This window comes from Pongo pygmaeus, chromosome 23 (assembly GCF_028885625.2).
Source record: "Pongo pygmaeus isolate AG05252 chromosome 23, NHGRI_mPonPyg2-v2.0_pri, whole genome shotgun sequence".
NCBI classification, from domain to species: domain Eukaryota; kingdom Metazoa; phylum Chordata; class Mammalia; order Primates; family Hominidae; genus Pongo; species Pongo pygmaeus.
In genome coordinates this window covers 12,689,626-12,709,592 of record NC_085931.1, presented here as the reverse complement: position 1 = coordinate 12,709,592, position 19,967 = coordinate 12,689,626, and positions in this window count along the sequence as shown.

Sequence of the window (19,967 nt, the reverse complement as noted above, 5' to 3'; positions counted from 1 at the left end):
AGGTCTACTCTGTTAGTTTAATGCACACATCACAAAGAAGATAGGAGAATACTCTCCAGTTTTTATGTGAAGGTATTTCCTTTTCCAGCTTAGCCCTCAAATCGCACCAAATATAAACTTGCATATTCTACAGAAAGACTGTTTCAAAACTGCTCTATCAAAAGGAAATTTAAAGTCTGTGAGTACAATGCACTCATCACAAAGAAGTTTCTGAGCATGCTTCTGTCTAGTATTTACATGAAGAAATTTCCTTTTCAAGCATAGGCCTCAAAGCATTCCAAATATCCACTTGTAGATTCTACAAAAAGTGTTTCAAAACTGTTCAATCAAAAGGTTGGTTCAACTCTGTGATTTGAACTCACTCATCACAATGAAGTTTCTGAGAATACTTCCGTCTAGGTTTTATGTGAAGATATTTCCTTTTCCATCATAAGCCTCAAAGAGCTCCAAATATCCACTTTCAGATTCCACTAAAACAGTGCTTCACAACTGTTCTATCAAAAGGAAGGTTCAACCCTGTGAGCTGAATGCGTTCATCACAAAGTAGTTTCTGAGAAGGCCTCTGTCCAATTTTTATGTGAAGATGTTTCCTTTTGCAGCATAGTCCTCAAAGTGCTCCAAATATCCACTTGCAAATTCTACAAAAAGAATGTTTCAAAACTGCACTATCAAAAGGAAGGTTAAACTCTGTGTGTTGAAATCATAAAACATAGAGAAGTTTCTGAGAATGCTTCTGTCTAGTTTTTATGAATACATATTTCCATTTCCAGCGTTGGCCTCAAAGCGCCAAAAATATCCACCTGCAGATCCTACAAAAAGGGTGTTTCATAACTGCTCTTTCAAAAGCAGGGTTCAACTCTGTGAGTTGAATGCACACATCACAACGAAATTTCTGAGAATACTTCTGTCTAGTTTTTATGTGATGGTATTTCCTTTTCCTGCATAGGACTCAAAGCGCTCCAAATATCCACTTTCAGATTCTACAAAAAGTGTGTTTCCAAACTGTTCTATCAAAAGGCAGGTTCAAGTCTGTGAGTTGAATTCATAAAGCACAGGGAAGTTTCTGAGAATGCTTCTGTCTGGTTTTTATGTGAAGATATACCCTTTTCCAGGCTAGGCCTCAAAGTGCTAAAACTATCCACTTGCAGATTCTACAATATGGTGTTTCAAAACTGCTTTATCCAAAGGAAGTTTCAATTCTGTGAGTTGAAAGCACACATCACAAAGATGTTTTTGAGAATGCTTCAATATAGTTTTTATGTGAAATTATTTCTTACTCCAGCATAGGCCTCAAGCAATCCAAATATGCACTTGCAGATTCTACAAGAAGATTGTGTCAGAATTGTTCTATCAAAAGGAACTTTCAACCCTGTGAGTTGAATGCACTCATCACAAAGAAATTTCTGAGAATGCTTCTGTCTAGTTATTAGGTGGAGATATTTTCTTTTCCAGCATAGGCCTCAAAGCCCTCCAAACATCCACTTGCAGATTCTACAAAAAGTGTGTTTCAAAACTAGTCTATCAAAAGGAAGGTTCAACTCTGTTGGTTGAATGTACCCATCCCACAGAAGTTTGTGAGAATGTTTCTGGCCGGTTTTTAGGTGAAGATATTTCCTTTTTCATCATAGGCCTCAAATCACTCAAAATATCCACTTGCAGATTATACAAAAAGAGTGGTTCAATACTGCTCTATCAAAAGGAAGGTTCAAGCCTGTGATTTGAATGCATAAAGCACAGGGAAGTCTCTGAGAATGCTTCTGTCTAGTTCTTAAGTTAAGATATTCCCTTTATGCAGCACAGGCCACAAATCTCTCCAAATATCCACTTGCAAATTCTACAAACAGAGTGTTTCAAAACTGTTCTATCAAAAGGCAAGTTCAAACCTGTGAGTTGAATGCACTCATCACCAAGAAATTTCTGAGAATGCTTCCATCTAGTTTTTATGTGAAGATATTTCCTTTTCCAGCATAGGCCTCAAATTGCCCCAAATATCCACTTCCAGATTCTACAAAAAAAGCGTTTCAAAACTGTTCTATCAAAAGGAAGGTTCAACTCTTTGAGTTGAATGCACTCATCCCAAAGTAATTTCTGAGAATCCTTCTGTCTAGTTTTTATATGAAGATATTTCCTTTTCCATCTTTGATTCAAAGCGCTCGAAATACCCACTTGCAGAGTCTACAAAAAGAGTGTTTAAAAACTGCTCTATCAAAAGGAATGTTAAAGTCTGTGAGTTGAATGCACTCATCACAAAAATGTTTCTGAGAATGATTCTGCTTAGTTTTTATGGGAAGATACTTCCTTTTCCAGCATAGGCCTCAATGCACTCCAAATAATCTCATGTAGATTCCACAAAGAGAGTGATTCAAAACTGTTCTACCAAAAGAAAGGTTGAACTCCGTGAGTTGAATGCACTCATTACAGAGAAGTGTCTGAGAATGCTTCCGTCTTGTTTTTATATGAAGATATTTTCTTTTCCAGCATAGGCCACAAAGCGCTCCAAATATCCACTTGCAGATTTGACAAAAAGAGTGTTTCCAAACTGTTCTATCAAAAGGAATCTTCAAGGCTGTGAGTTGAATGCACTCATCACAAAAATGTTTCTGAGAATGATTCTGCTTAGTTTTTCTGGGAAGATACTTCCTTTTCCAGTGTAGGCCTCAAAGTGCTCCAAATATCCACTTGCAGATTCTACAAAAAGAGTGTTTCAAAACTGTTCTATCAAAAGGAAGGTTCAAGTCTGTGAGTCGAATGCACTCATCACAAAAAAGTATCTCAGAATGATTCTGCTTATTTTTTTATGGGAAGATACTTCCCTTTCCAGCATAGGCCTCAATGTGCTCCAAATGATCCCTTGTAGATTCTACAAAGAGAGTGTTCCATAACTGTTCTACAAAAAGGAAGGTGGAACTCTGTGAGGTGAATGCACTCATCACAGAGAAGTATCTGACAATGCTTCGGTCTAGTTTTTATGTGAAGATATTTCCTTTTCCGGCATAGGCCTGAAAGCGCTCCTAATATCCACTTGCAGATTCTACAAAAAGAGTGTTTCAAAACTGTTCCATCAAAAGGAAAGTTCAACTCTGTGAGCTGAATGCATTCATCATAACAAGTTTCAGAGAATGCTTTTGTCTAGTTTTTGTGTGAGGATATTTCCTTTTCCAGCATAGGCCTCAAAGAACTCCAAATATCCACTTGCAGTTTCTACAAAAACAGTGTTTCAAATCTGCTCTTTCACAACGAAGTTTCAAGTCTGTAAGTTGAATGCATAAAGCACAGAGAAGTTTCTGAGAATGCTTCTATCTAGTTTTTATGTGAAGATATCCCCTTTTTCAGCATAGGCCTCAAATCTCTCCAAATATCCACTTGCAGATTCTACAAAAAGGGTGTTTCAAAACTGCCCTATCAAAAGGAAGGTTCTACTCTGTTATTTGAATGCACACATCACAAAGAGGTTTTGGAGAATGTTTCTGTCTAGTTTTTACATGAAGATATTTCCTTTTGCTGCTTAGGCCTCAAAGCACACAAAATATCCACCTTCAGATTCTACAAAAATAGTGTTTCAAAACTGCTCTTTCAAAAGAAAAGTTAAAGTATGTGAGTTGAATGCACTCATCACAAAAAAGTTTCTGAGAATGCTTCTGTCTAGTTTTTATGGGAAGATATTTCCTTTTCCAGTGTTGGCCCCCTAACAATCCAAATATCCACTTGCACATTCTAGAAAAAGAGTGTTTCAAAAATGCTCTACCAAAAGGAAGGTTCAACTCAGTGAGTTGAATGCGCACATCAGAAAAAGTTTCTGAGAATGCTTCTGTCTGGTTTTTATGTGAAGATAATTTCTTTTCCAGCATAGACCTCAAAGCGCTCCAAATACACACTTGCAGAATCTCCAAAAAGAGTGTTTCAAAACTGTTCTGTCAAAAGGAAGGTTCAACTCTGTGAGTAGAATGCACTCATCACAAAGAAGTTTCTGAGAATGCTTTGGTCTAGTTTTTATGGGTAGAAATTTCCTTTTCCAACATAGGCCTCAAAGCGCACAACTATCCACTTGCAAATTCTACAAAAAGAGTGTTTCAAAAGTATTCTATCAAAGGAAGGTTCAACTCTGTGACTAGAATGCACTCATCACAAAGAAGTTTCTGAGAATGCTTCTGTCTAGTTTTTATGGGAAGATATTTCCTTTTCCAACGTAGGCCTCAAAGCACTTCAAATAAACACTTGCAGATTCTTCAAAAAGAGTGTTTCAAAACTCTTCTATCAAAAGGAAGGTTCAACTCTGTGAGTAGAATGCAATGGAATGGAATGGATTGGAATCTCCAATCCACTCTACACTGTTTTCGTAGAATCTGCAAGTGTTTATTTAGAGCTCTTTGAGGCCTATGTTGGAAAAGGAGTGTTTCAAAACTGCACTTTCAAAAGGAAGTTTCCTCTGTGTGACTTGAATGCATAAAGCACAGGGAAGTTTCTGAGAATGCTTCCATCTAATTTTTATGTGAAGGTATTTCCTTTTCCAGTGTTGGCCTCTTAGACCTCCAAATATCCACTTGCAGATTCTACTGAAAGAGTGTTTCAAAACAGCTATCTCAAAAGGAAGTTTCAACTCTGTGAGTTGAATGCCACATCACAAAGAAGTTTCTGAGAGTGCTTCTGTCTAGTTTTCAGGTGAAGATATTTCATTTCCCAGCAAAGGCCTCAAGACTTTCAAAACATCCACTCTGCAGAGTCTACAAAAAGAGTTTTTTCCAAACTGCTCTTTAAAAAGGAAAGTTAAAGTCTGTGAGTTGAATGCACAGAGCACAAAGAAGTTTCTGAGAACGGTTCTATCTAGTTTTCATCTGAATGTATTTCCTTTTCCACTGTATGCCACAATCACACCTAATATCCACTTGCAGTTTCCACAACAAAAGTGTTCCAGAACTACTCTATGAAAAGGAAGGTTCAACTCTGTGAGTTCAATCCCCAAATAACAAAGAAGTTTCTGAGAATGCTTCTGTCTAGGTTTTATGTGGAGATATTTCTTTTTGCAGCAGTGGTCTCAAATTGCTCCAAATATCCACTTGCAGATTTTCCAAATTTCTGTTTCCAAACTACTCTATCAAAAGGCAGGTTCAACTCTGTGAGTTGAATGAACATAGCACAAAGAAGTTTCTGAGAATGCTTCTGTCTAGTTTTTATGGGAAGATATTTCATTTTCCAGGATAGGCCTGAAATCGCTCCAAACATCCACTTGCAAATTTTACAAAAAGAGTGTTTCAAAACTGCGCTTTCAAAAGGAAGGATCCTCTCTGTGACTTGAATGCATAAAGCACAGGGAAGTTTCTGAGAATGCTTCCATCTATTTTTTATGTGAAGATAATTCCTTTTCCAGTGTTGGCCTCTTAACACTCCAAATATCCACTTGAAGATTCAACTGAAAGAGTGTTTCAAAACAGCTATATCACAAGGAAGCTTCAACTCTGTGAATTCAATGTGCACATCACAAACAGGTTTCTGAGAATGCTTCTATCTAGTTTTTATGTGAAGATATTTCCTTTTCCAGCATAGGCCTCAAAGCGTTCCAAATGTCGACTTGCAGATTCTACGAAAAGAGATTTTCAAAACTTTTCTATCAAAAGGAAGATTCAACTATGTGGGTTGAATGCACAAAGCACAGGGAATTTTCTGAGAATGCTTCTGTCTACTTTTTATGTGAAGATATTTCCTTTTCCAGTGTTGGCCTCTTAGCACTCCAAATATCCACTTGCAGATTCTACTGAAAGAGTGTTTCAAAACTGTTCTATAAAAAGGAACGTTCAACTCTGTGAGTTGAATGCACTCTTCACGAAGAAGTTTCTGAGAACGCTTCTGCCTAGTTTTTATGTGATGATAATTCCTTTTCTAGCATTGCCATAAAAACGCTTCAAATATCCACTTACAGATGCAACTAAAAGGGTGTTTCAAAACTGCTCTATCAAAAGGAAAGTTCAAGTGTGTGAGTTGAATGCACTCATCACACAGAAGGTTCTGAGAATGCTTCTGTCTCGTTTTTATGTGAAGATATTTCGTTTTCCATCATAAGCCTCAAAACGCTCCCAATAAACACCTGCACATTCTACAAAAGGAGGGTTTCAACACTGTTCTATCAAAAGCAAGGTTCAAGTCCCTGAGTTGAGTGCACTCATCACACAGAAATTCTTGAGAATGCTGCTGTCAATGGTTTCTGTGAAGATATTTCTTTTTGCAGCATAGGCCTCAAATCGCTCCAAATATCCACTTGCAGATTTTACAAAAAGGCTGCTTCCAAACTGCTCTATCAAAAAGCAGGTTCAACTCTGTGAGTTGAATGCACACATCGCAAAGTAGTTTCTGAGAATGCTTCTGTGTAATTTGTAGGTGAAGATATTTCATTTCCCAGCAAAGGCCTCAAAACGCTCCAAATATCCACTTCCAGATTCTACAAAAAGAGTGTTTCAAAACTGCTCTTTCAAAATGAGGTTCAAGTCTGTGAGTTGAATGCACTCATCACAAATTAGTTTCTGAGAATGCTTCTGTCTAGTTTTTATGGGAATATATTTCGTTTTCCAGCATAGGCCTCAAATTGCTCCAAACATCCACTAGCAAATTCTACAAAAAGAGTGTTTCAAAACTGGGCTTTCAAAAGGAAGGTTCCTCTCTGTGACTTGAATGCATAAAGCACAGGGAAGTTTCTGAGAATGCTTCCGTGTAGTTTTTATGTGAAGATATTTTCTTTTCCAGTGTTGACCTCTTAACACTCCAAATATCCACTTGAAGATCCTACTAAAAGAGTGTTTCAAAACAGCTATATCAAAAGGTAGCTTAAACTCTGTGAGTTGAATGTGCACATCACAAGCAAGTTTCTGGGAATGCTTCTATCTAGTTTTTATGTGAAGATATTTCCTTTTCCACCATAGACCTCAAAGCGTTCCAAATGTCAACTTGCAGATTCTACGAAAAGAGTTTTTCAAAACTATTCTAACAAAAGGAAGGTTCAACTATGTGAGTTGAATGCAGAAAGCACAGGGAAGTCTCTGAGAATGCTTCTGTCTAGTTTTTTGTGAAGACATTTCCTTTTCCAACATAGGCCTCAAAGCCCTCCAATTAAACAGTTGCAGATCCTATAAAAGGAGTGTTTCAAAACTGTTCTATCAAGAGGAACTTTCAACTCTGTGAGTTGAATGCACCTATCACGAAGTAGTTTATGAGAATGCTTCTGCCTAGTTTATATGTGATGATATTTCGTTTTCCAGCATTGGCATAAAGTCCCTTCAAATATGCACTTACAGATGCTACTAAAATAGTGTTCCAAAACTGCTCTATCAAAAGGAAAGTTCAAGTGTGTGAGTTGAATGCACTCATCACACAGAAGTTTCTGAGAATGCTTCTGTCTCGTTTTTATTTGAAGATATTTCCTTTTCCATCATTGGCCTCAAAGCGCTCCAAATAAATACTTGCAGGTTCTACAAAAGGAGTGTTTCAAAACTGTTCTATCAAAAGGAAGGTTCAAGTCCGTGAATTGAATGCACTATTCACCCAGAAGTTTCTGAGAATGCTTCTCTCTAGGGTTTCTGTGAAGATATTTCCTTTTGCAGCATAGGTCTCAAAACCCTCAAAATATCCCCTTGCAGATTTCACAAAAAGGCTGTTTCCAAACTGCTCTATCAAAAGGCAGGATCAACTCTGTGAGTTGAATGCACACATCACAAAGAAGTTTCTGAGAATGCCTCTGTGTAGTTTTCAGGTGAAGATATTTCATTTCCCAGCAAAGGCCTCAAAACGCTCAAAATATCCACTTGCAGATTCTACAAAAAGAGTGTTTCAAAACTGCTCTTTCAAAATATAGGTTCAAGTGTGTGAGTTGAATGCACTCATCACAAAGAAGTTTCTGAGAATGCTTCTGTCTAGTTTTTATGGGAAGATATTTCGTATTCCAGCATAGGCCTCAAATCGCTCCAAACATCCATTAGCAAATTCTACAAAAAGAGTGTTTCAAAACTGCACTTTCAAAAAGAAGGTTACTCTCTGTGACTTGAATGCATAAAGCACAGGGAAGTTTCTGAGAATGCTTCCGTCTAGTTTTTATGTGAAGATATTTCCTTTTGCACTGTTGGCCTCTTAGCACTCCAAATATCCACTTGCAGATCCTACTGAAAGAGTGTTTCAAAACAGCTATATCAAAAGGAAGTTTCAAATCTGTGAGTTGAATGCGCACATTACAAAGAAGTTTCTGAGAATGCTTCTATTAATTTTTATATGAAGATGTTTCCTTTTCCACCATAGGCTTCAAAGCACTCCAAATATCCACTTGCAGACTCCACAAAAAGAGTGTTTCAAAACTCTTCTGTCAAAAGGAAGGTTCAACTCTGTGAGTAGAATGCACACATCACAAAGAAGTTTCTAGAGAACAGTTCTATCTAGTTTTCGTCTGAATGTATTTGCTTTTCCACTAGATGCAGCAATCGCACTAAATATCCACATGCAGTTTCCACAACAAGTGTGTTGCAGAACTGCTCTATGAAAAGCAAGTTTCAACTCTGTGAGTTCAATCCCCAAATGACAAACAAGTTTCTGAGAATGCTTCTGTCTAGAAAATATCTTCACATAAAAACTTCTTTGGGATGAGTGCATTCCACATTCCATTCCATTACATTCCACATTCCATTCCATTCCATTCCATTCCACTTGACATTTCATTCCATTCCATTCTACATTCCATTCAATTTCATTCCATTCCACATTCTATTCCATTCCACATTCCATTCCATTCCATTCCACATTCCAGTCCATTCCATTCAACATTGCATTCCACATTCCGTTCCACATTCCATTTCACATTCCATTCCACATTCCATTCCATTCCATTCCACATTGCAGTCCACATTCCATTACACATTCCGTCCACATTCCATTTCATTCCATTCAATTCCAAATTCCATTCCATTACATTCCACATTCAACTCCATTCCATGTCACATTCCATTCCATATCATTCCATTCCACATTCTATTCCATTGCACATTCCATTCCATTCCATTAGACATTCCACTCCTATCCATTCCATTCCATTCCATTCCATTCCACATTTCATTCCATTCCTTTAATTCCATATTCTATTCCAGTCCATATTCCGTTCCATGTCATTCCACATTCCATTCCATTCCATTAAACATTCCATTCCGTTCCATTTCACATTCCATTCCATTTCATTCCATTCCACATTCTATTCCATTCCACATTCCTTTCCATTCCATTCCACATTCCGTTACAAACCATTCCATTCCATTGCATTTGACATTCTAATCCATTACACCTTCCATTCCATTCCATTCCACATTCCTTTCCATTCCATTCCATTCCACATTCCATTCCATTCCATTCTACATTGCATTCCATTTCATTCCATTCCATATTCTATTCCATTCCACATTACATTCCATTCCATTCCACATTCCATTCCATTCCATTCGATTCCATTCCAAATTCCATTCCATTCCATTCCATTAAATTCTATATTACATTCCATTCTATTCCACATTTCATTCCATTACATTCCACATTCCATTCCATTTATTCCACATTTCATAGCAATCCATTCCATTCGCTTCCACATTCCATTACATATTCCGTTGAATTGCATTCCAGATTGCATTCCACATTCCATTCCATTCCATTCAATTCCACATTCCATTGCATTCCATTCCATTACATTCCATTCCACATTCCATTCCATTCCATTCCACATACCATTTCACATTCCATTCCACATTTCATTCCATTCCACATACCATTCCACATTCCATTCCAAATTCCATTCCACGTTCCATTCCACATTAAATTCCACATTCCTTTCAGCCTTCCATTCCACATTCCGTTGCATTCCATTCCATTCCACATTCCATTCCATTCTGCATTCCATTCCATTCCACATTCCGTTCCGCATTCCACTCCATTCCATTGCACATGCCATTCCACATTCCATTCCATTCCATTCCTTTGCACATTCCATTGCACATTCCCTTCCATTCCATTTCACATTCCAGTCCATTCCATTCCATTCCTTTCCACATTCCATTCCACAATCCATTTCTTTCCCTTTGACATTCCTTTCCATTCCATTCCACATTCCATTCCGCATTCCATTCCCTTCCATTCCACATTCCATTCCACATTCCATTCCATTGCATTCCATGTTCCATTCTAATCCATTCCACATTCCATTCCACGTTCCATTCCACGTTCCATTCCACGTTCCATTCCACATGCCATTCCATTCCATTCCAATTTCCATTCCACATACCAATCCACATTCCATTCCACGTTCCATTCCACAATTAAATTCCACATACCTTTCCGCGTTCCATTCCACATTCCATTCCATTCCATTCCATTCCACATTCCATTCCGCATTCCATTCCATTCCATTCCACATTCCGTTCTGCATTCCACTCCATTCCATTGCACATGCCATTCCACATTCCATTCCATTCCATTCCTTTGCGCATTCCATTCCACATTCCCTTCCATTCCATTTCAATTTCCATTCCATTCCATTCCACTCCTTTCCACTTTCCATTCCACAATCCATTTCTTTACGTTTGACATTCCTTTCGATTCCAATCCACATTCCATTCCGCATTCCATTCCCTTCCATTCCACATTCCATTCCACATTCCATTCCATTCCATTCAACATTCCATTCCATTGCATTCCACGTTACATTCCATTCCATTGCATTCCACGTTCCATTCTAATCCATTCCACGTTCCATTCCATGTTCCATTCCACGTTCCATTCCACGTTCCATTCCACATGCCATACCATTCCATTCCAAGTTCCATTACACATTCCATTCCATTCCATTCCACATTCCATTCCTTTCCATTCCAATCTGCAGTGCACATTCCATTCCACATTCCAGTCCACCTTCCTTTCCATTCCATTCCACATTTAATTCCATTCCATTCCATTCCATTCCACATTCCATTCCACATTACTTTCCATTCCATTCCACTCCATTCCATTCCACATTCCATTCCAATCCATTCCATTCAATTCCATTCCACTTTCCATTCCATTCCATTGCATTCCTCAATCTATTCCATTCTTCATTCCATTCCATTCCGTTCCACATTCCATTTCATTCCATTCCATTCCACTCCACATTCCATTCAATTCCGTTCTACATTTCATTCCATTTCTTTCCATTCCGTATCCTATTCCATTCCACTCTCCATTCCATTCAATTCCACCTTCCATTCCATTCCATTACTTTCCATTCCACATTCCATTACATTAACTTCCCTTCCACATTATATTCCAAACTATTCCACACTCCATTCCATTCCATTCCATTCACTTTCACATTTCATTGCATTCCAATCCATTCCATTCCACATTCGATTTCATATTCCATTGCTTTGCATTCCACATTGCATTCCACATTCTATTCCATTCCATTCCATTCCACATTCCATTCCATTCCATTCCACTCCATTCCATTTCATTCAATTCCATTACACATACCGTTTCACATTCCATTCCATTCCATTCCACTCCACATTCCATTCAATTCCATTCCACATTCCATTCCATTCCTTTCCACGTTCCATTCCATTTCTTTCCATTCCATGCCACATTCCATTCAATTCCATTCCATTCCATTCCCCATTCCATTCCATTCCATTCCATTCCACATTCCATTCAATTCCATTTCATTCCATTACTCATTCCATTCCACATTCTATTCCATTTCACATTCCATTCCATTCCATTCCACACTTCATTCCATTCCATTCAATTCCATTCCACATTCCATTCCATTCCATTCCACATTCCATACCACTTCATTCCATTCCACATTCTATTCAATTACACATCCCAATACATTCCATTCCCCTTTCCATTCCATTGCATTGTATTCCATTCCAATCCACATTCTATTCTTTCCATTCCATTCCACTTCCCTTTCCATTCCATTCCACATTCCACTCCATTTACTTCCACATTTCATTGCATTCCATTCCATTCCATTCCACACAGCATTGCATTCCACATTTCATTCCACATTCCATTCCACGTTCCATTCCACATTCCATTCCATTCCATTCCACATTCCATTCCATTCCACTCCACATTCCATTCAACATTCCATTCCAATCCATTCCACATTCCATTCTATTCAATTCCACGTTCCATTCCATGTTCATTTCCATTACATTCCCCACTCCATTCCACATTCCATTCCCTTCCTTTCCACATACTATACCATTCCATTCCACAATCCATTCCATTCCATTCCATTCCACAATCCATTCCACATTCCATTCTATTTCATTCCAGATTCCATTCCATTCCATTCCACATTCCTTTCCATTGCATTCCACATTCCATTTCACTTTCCATTACACGTTCCTTTCCGCATTCCATTCCTCGTTCCATTCCACTTTACATTCCACATTCCATTCCACGTTCCTTTCCATTCAATTCCACTTTCTGCTCCACATTCCATTCTACTCCATTCCATTCCACTGTCTTTTCCACATCCCATTCCACTTTACATTCCACGTTACAATCTGTTCCATTCCACATTCCATTCCAAAATACATTCCACATTCCATTCCATTCCATTCCACTTTCCATTCCACATGCCAGTCAACATTCCATTCCACATTCCATTCCATTCCATTCCACATTCTATTAAACATTCTATTCCATTCCATTTCACATTGCATTCCACATTCCATTACATTCCATTCCACATTGCATGCCACTTTTCGTTCCATTCCATTTAACATCCCATTACACAATCAATTCCACTCCATTCCACATTCCATTCCACGTTCCATTCCAGGTTCCATTAGACGTTCTATTCCATGCTCCATTCCATGCTCCATTCCGTTACATTCCACTTGCCATTTCATTCCACCTTCCATTCCATTACATTCCACATTCCATTACACAATCCTTCGCATTCCGTTCAGCATTCTATTCCATTCCAATACACATTTCTTACCACATTCCATTCCATTGCTTTCCACATTCCACTCCACATTACATTCCAACTTCCATTCCATGTTCCATTCCACGATTAATTGCACGTTTCGCTACATTCCATTCAACCTTCCATTCCATTCCATTCCACGTTCCATTTCATTTTGTTCCACATTCCATTCCACATTCCATTTCACATTCCATTCCACATTATATTTCACCTTCCGTTCCATTCCATTCTATTCCACATTCCATTCCATTCCATACCACATTCCACTGCATTCCATTACACAGTGCATTCCACATTCTATTCTTCATTCCATTCCATTCCATTCTATTCCACATTCCATTCCATTCCATTCCCTTCCATATTCCATTCCACAATCCATATCTTTCCATTTGACATTCCTTTCCATTCTATTCTACATTCCATACCGCATTCCTTTCCATTCCATTCCATTCCACATTCCATTCAACATTCCATTCTATTTCATTCTACATTCCATTCCGCGTTCCCTTCCACATTCCATTACATTACATTCCGCATTCCATTACACATTCCATTCCATTACATTCCACAATCCATACCACATTCGATTCCATTCTCCCCCACATTCTATTCCGTTACATTCCACATTTTATTCCACACGCCATTCCACATTCCATTCCATTCCATTCCAAGTTCCATTCCACCTTCCTTTAGACGTTCCTTTCCACTTTCCATTCCATGTTCCGTTCCATTACATTCCACGTTCTATTCCACATTCCATTCTATTCCATTCCATATTGCATTCCATTCCATTCCACATGCCATTCCATTCCCTTCCACATTCCATTCCATTCCACATTCCATACCATTCCATTCCTTTCAATTGCACATTCCATTCCACATTCCATTCCATTCTATTCCACATTCCATTCCATTCCATTCCATATTCCATTCCATTCCACATTCCATTCCATTCCATTCCATACACTTTCCATTCCATTCCATTCCACACCATTCAACATTCCATTCCATTCCACATTCCATTCCATTCCATTCTTTTCCCTTTCCATTCTATTCCATTCCACATTCGTCTCCATTCCACATTCCATTACATTCCATTCCACGTTCCATTCATTTCCATTCCATTCCACTTTCCATTCCATTCCATTCCACATTCCTTTCCATTCCATATTCCGTTCCATTCCGTACCATTACACTTTGCATTCCACATTCCGCTCCACTTTCCATTACACGTTCCATTCCAAGTTCCATTCTACATTCTATTCCAATTCATTCCATATTGCTTTCCATTCCATTCTACATTCCTTTCCATTTCATTCCATTCCACTTTCCTTTACATTCCATTCCATTCCACGTTCCATTCAACGTTCCATTCCACGTTCCATTCCACGTTTCTTTCCAAGTTCGATTCCACATTCCATCGCACATTCCATTCCATTTCATTCCACGTTCCATTCCAATCCATTCCACATCCCATTCCACATTCCATTCCATTCCACATTCCATTCCATTCCTTTCCACTTTCCATTCCATTCCATTCCATTCCACATTCCATTCGATTCCATTCCATTCCACATTCCATTTCACATTTGATTCCATTCCCTTCCACATTCCATTCCACATTCCATTCAATTCCATTCCACATTCCATTCAACATTCCATTCTTCCTTCCATTCCACATACCATTCCATTCCATTCCCCCTAACATTCCACATTCCGTTCCGTTCCATTCGACATTCCATTCCACATTACTTTAAATTCTATTCCATTCCACATTCCATTCCACATTCGATTCCATCAACTCCACATTCCATTCCACATTCCATTCGACATTCCATTCCATTCCATTCCATTCCATTCCACATTCCTTCCCATTCCATTCCATTCCACATTCCATTCCACATTCAATTCCATTGCATTCCATATTACAATCCATTCCATTCAACATTCCATCCCATTCCATTCCACATTCCATTCCACATTACTTTCCACATTACTTTTCATTACATTCCACATTCCATTCCACATTCCATTCCATTTCATTCCACATTCCATATCACATTCCATTCCATTCTATTCCACATTCCATTCCATTACATTCCACATTCCATTCCACGTTCCATTTCACATTCCGTTACATTATATTCCTTAATTCATTCCAATCCATTCCAATCCACATTCCATTCCATTCCATTGCACATTCCATTCCATTCCATTCCACATTCCATTCCATTTCATTCCATTCAATTGCATATTCCAGTCCACATTCCATTCCATTCCATTCCACATTCCATTCCATTCCATATTCCATTCCATTCCATTCAATTCCCTTTCCATTCCATTCCCTTCCACTCCATTCCACATTCCATTCCATTCCACATTCCATTCCATTTCCTTTCCATCCTATTGCATTCCACATTCCTTCCCAATCCACATTCCATTCCATTGCATTCCCCATTCCATTCAACTCCATTCCATGCCACTTTCCATTCCATTCCATTCCACATTCTATTCCATTAGACATTCCATTCCAATACATCCCATGGCATTCCACATTCCACTCCCAATTCCATTCCACATTCCATTCCACGTTCCATTCCACATTCCATTACATTGCATTCCAAATTCCTTTCCATTCCATTCCATTCCGCTTTCCATTAAATTCCATTGCATTTCTCGTTCTATTCCAAGTTCCATTCCACTTTCCATTCCATATTCCAATTCACCTTCCATTCCATTCCTTTCCACTGTCAACTCCGCATTCCGTTCCATTCCACGTTCCATTGCAATCCATTCCACATTCCATCCATCATTCCATTCCATTACTTTCCATTTCCGTTCCACATTCAGTTCCACCTTCCATTCCATTCCATTCCACCTTCCATTCCATTCCATTCCTCTTTCCATTCCATTCCATTACTTTCCACATTCCATTGCTTTCCACTTTCCATTCCATTGCATTCCACATTCCATTACACATTCCATTCCATTAAATTCCACATTCCCCCCAAATTCCATTCCACGTTCCATTCCAAGTTCCATTCTACTTTCCATTCCATTGCATTCCATGTTCCATTACATTCCATTCCACGTTCCTTCTCATTGTGTTTCATATTCCATTCCACATTCCATTTCACATTACATTCCACATTCCATTTCACATTCCATTCCATTCCATTCCATTCCAATCCACTTTCCATTGCATTCCATTCCACTTTCTATTCCACGTTCCATTCTGCGTTCCATTCCCCTTTTCATTGCACATTCCATTCGATTCCATTCCAAATTCCATTCCACATTCCATTCCATTCCACTCCACATTCCATTCCACATTCCATTCCCTTCCATTCCACATTCTATCCCCAATTCCATTCCACATTCCATTCCATTACATTCCACTTTCCCTACCATTCCATTCTATTCTGGATTCCATTCTTTCCATTCCACATTCCATTCCATTCCATTCCACTCCTCATTCCATTGCATTCCATTCCATTCCACATTGCATTCCACATTTTATTCACTTCCATTGCAGATTCCATTCCATTCCATTACTTTCCATTCCATGTTCCGTTGCACTTTCCATTCCAATCCGTTAAACATTCCATTCCACATTCCATTCCATTCCATTACACTTTCCATTCCACATTCCATTCCACATTGCATTCCGTTCCATTCCACATTACCGTCAACATTTCATTCCCCATTGCATTCCATTCCATTCCACATTCCACTCAACATTCCATTCCATTGCATTCCACTTTCCCTTCCACATTCCATTCCATTGCATTCCGCATTACATTCCATTCTATTCCACATTCCATCCATTCCATTCCATTCCACTTTCCATTCCATTCCACTGCATTCCAAAATGCATTCCATTCCAATCCGCTTTCGATTCTATTCCATTCCGTTTAATTCCACATTCCTTTCCATTCCATTCTATTCCACATTGCATTTCTTTCCATTCCACATTCCATTCCGTTCCATTCCAAATTCCATTCCATTCCATTCCACTTTCCATTTCATTCCATTCCATTCCATTCCACATTCAATAGCATTCCATTCCTTTCCACATTCAATTACTTTCCATTCCGTATTCCGTTCCATTGCATTCCACATTCCATTCCACATCCCTTTCAATTCCATTCAACATTCCATTCCACGTTCTGTTACACATTCCTTTCCACGTTCCATTCTACGTTCCATTCCACATTCCATTAATCTTTACATTCCATTCCTTTCCATATTCCATACCATTCCATTGCATTCCATTCCACATTCCATTGCATTACATTCCAGATTCCATTCCATATTCCATTCCCTTCCATTACACATTCCATTCCAGATTCCATTCCATTCCATTCCGTATTCCATTCCATTCCGTATTCCATTCCACATTCCATTCCATTACATTCCACATTCCAATCCACATTCCATTCCTTTCCAATCCACATTCCATTCCATTCCATCCAAACTTCCATTCCATTCCACATTCCATTCCACATTCCATTCCATTCCATTCCATTCCATTCCACATTCCATTCCATTCCATTCCATTCCATTCAACATTCCATTCTACACTCCATTCCATTCCATTCCACATTCCATTCCATTCCATTCCATTCCATTCCATTCCAGATTCCATTCCACATTCCATTCCACATTCTATTCCACGTTCCATTCCATTCTACTCCACTTTGCATTCCATTCCAATCCACATTCCTTTCCATTGAATTCCACATTTAATTAAATTCCATTGCATTCCACATTCAATTACATACCATTCCGCTATAAATTGCATTACATTCCCTTCTATTCCATATTACATTCCATTCCATTCCACATTCTATTCCGTTCCATTCCACATTCCACTCCATTAGATTCCACATTCCATTACATTCCATTCCACATTCCATTCCACAATCCATTACACATTCCATTCTATTCCATTTCATTCAATTCCAGATTCCATTGCACATTCCTTTCCATTCAACGTTCCACTGTATTTCACTCCACATTACATTCCATTCCAGTCCACATTCCATTCCATTGAATTCTACATTTAATTCTATTCCATTGCATTCCACATTCAATTACATACCATTCCACCTTAAAAATCCATTCCATTCCCTTCTGTTCCACATTCCATTCCATTCCATTCCACTTTCCATTCCATTCCATTCCGCATTCCATTTCCCATTGCATTCCACATTCTATTCTGCTTTCCATTCCATTTCATTCCACATTCCATTGCATTCCATTCCACTTTCCATTCCACGTTCTATTCCATTCGATTCCACATTCTATTCCATTCCTTTGCACATTCTATTCCATTCAATTGTTTATTTCTTTCCATCCCATTGCATTCCACTCTCCGTTCCATTCCTTTCCAATTCCATTCCACTCCATTCTTCTCCAGTCCACATTACAATCCACTCTGTTACATATTCCATTCCACATTCCATTCCACATTCTATTCCACGTTCCATTCCATTTCATTACACATTCCATTCCACATTCCATTCTATTCGTTTCCACATTCCTTTCCACATTCCATTCCACATTCCCTTCCACATTCCTTTCCATTGCATTCCACATTCCATTCCACATTCCATTCCATTGCATTCCACATTCCAATCCACATTCCATTCCATTCTATTCCACATTCCATTCATTTCCATTCCATGCCACTTTTCACACAATTCCATTGCATTCCACATTTCATTCCATTCCATTCTGCTTTCCATCCCATTCCATTCCATTTCATTCCACATTCCTTTCAGTTCCATTCTATTCCACATTGCATTTCATTCCATTCCACATTCCATTCCGTTCCATTCCAATCTCCATTCCATTCCATTCAACATTCCGTTTCATTCCCTTCCATTCCATTTCACATTCCATGGCATTCCATTCCTTTCCACATTCCATTACTTTCCGTTCCGCATTCCATTCCATTCCATTCCACATTCCTTTCCATGTTCCAATCTACGTTCCTTTCCTCATTCCATTAAATATTCCATTCCATTCATTTCCATATTACATACCATTCCGTTGCATTCCATTCCACCTTACATTCCATTATAATCCACATTAAATTCCATATTCCATTCCACTACATTTCACATTCCATTCCAAATTCCATTCCATTACATTCCACATTCCATTCCACATTCCATTCCTTTCCAATCCACATTCCATTCCTTTCCATCCAAGCTTCCATTCAATTCCACATTCCACTCCATTCCATTCCACATTCCATTCCATTAGATTCCACATACCATTACATTCCATTCCACATTCCATACCACATTGCTTTTGACATTCCATTCCATTCCATTCCATTCCATTCCAGATTCCATTCCACATTCAATTCCACATTCCATTCCACGTTCCATTCCATTCCATTCCACATTGCATTCCATTCCATTCCACATTCCTTTCCATTGAATTCCACTTTTCATTCAATTCCAATGCATTCCACATTAAATTGCATACCATTCTGCCTTAAATTCCATTCCATTCCCTTCTATTAAACATTGCATTCCATTCCATTCCACTTTTCATTCCATTCCATTCCACATTCCATTCCCCATTGCATGCCATATTCTTTTCCGTTTTCCATTCCATTTCATTCGACATTCCATTCCATTCCATTCCACATTGCTTTCCATTCAATTGCTTATTTCTTTCCATTCCATTGCATTCCAGTTTCCATTCCATTCCATTCCAATTCCATTCCACTCCATTCTACTCCAATCCACATTCCATTCCACATTGGATTCCACATTCTATTCCACATTCCATTTCATTTCATTTCATAATCCTTTACATTCCATTCCACATGCCATTCCATTCGATTCCACATTCTTTTCCACATTCCATTCCACATTCCATTCCAATCCATTCTATATTTCCTTCCATTCCATTCCACATTGCATCCCATTCCATTCCAAATTCCATTTTATTC